Source organism: Hippopotamus amphibius, chromosome 14 (assembly GCF_030028045.1).
Source record: "Hippopotamus amphibius kiboko isolate mHipAmp2 chromosome 14, mHipAmp2.hap2, whole genome shotgun sequence".
NCBI classification, from domain to species: Eukaryota; Metazoa; Chordata; class Mammalia; order Artiodactyla; family Hippopotamidae; genus Hippopotamus; species Hippopotamus amphibius.
Window position 1 is genome coordinate 26,645,464 of NC_080199.1, and position 2,205 is coordinate 26,647,668.

Below are 2,205 nucleotides of genomic sequence, written 5' to 3' on the forward strand. Positions count from 1 at the left end.
ATGTGTGTGTGGGGGACAGGGGTTCATGTATTAAACTTTCTATATTTTCCCTTCTGTGATTTAAAGACAATTGTATTTTTATAATATATATTACACAAAGGATATGTACCACTGGCAAAACTACTTCAGGAATGAAAGCCAACTGGAAAATAGAAAAAGAGAATTAATTTTATTTCATTGATTATAACATTTTCTACGTTATTTTTATTTAATCTGACTTTACTCCAGCTAAGACAGTATTTTACAAGGATGTTTATTCTTTGGAAATTTCCTCACATAATGTTATACCCTGGAAGAGGAATGAAATGAGGGCAAAATTCTGCAATGCAATTTTATGCAAGTGTCTAAATAATGTGGGGGGAGGCATATTAAACACTGCAGTGAGCTTCTGATAGGTCATCAGCTATTTACTATTTAATTCAAGCAAAACATGAAGGGTATGAGGCTCTGAAAAGAACTTCATTATTCACTAGTTGAGGTATACTCATTATTATTACATAGTAGATAACATTTTTGCTTGATATGAAAAATTTTCATGACTTAGAAATAATTATCAACATTAGATTCAAATAAACCTCAGCATTCCACATTCTGTCAGGTTTCCTTGCCCCATCATATTTTCTAGTCCTTAAAAATATTTTACTATAAAAGTGCTAACTAAATATATAATATACATATGTGTATATACATATGCATAGATCTTTCAGAGCAAAGTAAATTTAGTGACCGTTGACATGTCAACTGTGTGTATTATAAGTCTACAATGATCTGCATTGTGTTTTTCTCTAGGAAATAAAATCTGTGGTGGTTTAATACAAAAATCGAATAACTCGTTTAATGCAACGTACTTAATGAATTATAAAATAGTTGGGTGTCCAAATGTAACAAAGTGAAAAATTTGGTAATTGTTAATATAGAGTTTAAAAAAAAAGTCAAGATATAACTGATTAAGGAATATACCACATTAATCCATTTTTCAAAAAAATTTTAGAAGTTGAATTGGAGCAACTTAAAATTTCTGGTACACGTCTTACCTACGTCCAAGGGAAGCCTGAGGTCTGGGCATGAGCCAGTTCTTCTTCCTCTTGTTTAAGGTAGTGAGGAACACTGCTAAGCACATGTGAAAGTTTAATCCCCTCAGGCATGATCTCCTACTGTTTTGTTTTGTTTGTTAGCTTCTGGTTGTTGATGCATTCTGAGCCTGAATAATTGCACTCTCCTATTTTTTTTTCCCTTCGACCTTTGTTTATAACCTGCTTTCTTTCCTATATTCTTTATCTTGTGTCCTTCAGCTACACTGATTTCCCTCTGGAATCTGAATCTGTTTTCTATGTTCTTGACGATTTGAGACCTATTCTTTCACTTGATAACTTATTTTTGAGCAATCATGATATAGAAAAGGAAAAAAAGGATGTATAAGATGAATGAGCCTTTATTTTGCCTTTTAAGAATTGTATTTTCTTCACTTAGTGAAAATTTATGCCATGCTACATTTTGATGCTGTCAATGACCCTTAAAATGTATATAGATCTCAAAGCCTCTTGCATATTTGATAGTCTTCCTCAAGGATCTTGAATTATAATATCAAAGGGAGTTGTGCCCCTACTTCCCAGTCTCTGTAAGAGGGTAGGAGTCTAACTTCAGTAAGTTCCAATTAGCAAGCAGAGATGGCCTAATCACATTAGATGAACTGATGGCCCCACTAATGTTTTCTAGTACTTTTCCCCTAGGTCACCTCAGCCCTTGAAAACCCACTCATCTTTTGTTTCAGTGAAGTTGAGTTCAATCTTTCTCCCCAGTTACCTTGCCAACTTGTGGGAAGACATTCGGGAACCTTTTTGATGTGGGCCGAGCGATGGGATTCTTGAGCAGTGGAGGAGCTGAGGGTGCGGGGCGTGGAGACTAATATCACCCTGTTTGGTCCTGAAGGATGGCTGGTTAGCCAAAGACGGGTAAGATTCCTCAGAGGAGGAACAACCTAAGACAGGCACAGCCGCAGAGGGGCCAACAGGGGTGGTGCATAGAACCTTCCTTATATCACCGTGTTTGGCCCTGGAGGATGACTGGTTAGCCAGAGACGGGTAAGATTCCTCAAGGGAGGAACAACCTAAGACAGGCACAGTCGCAGAGGGGCCAACACGGGTGGGGCACAGACCCCCAATATCTGAGAGAGGTCTCCTGCCCCCAGGGCTGTTTTGCTCTCCA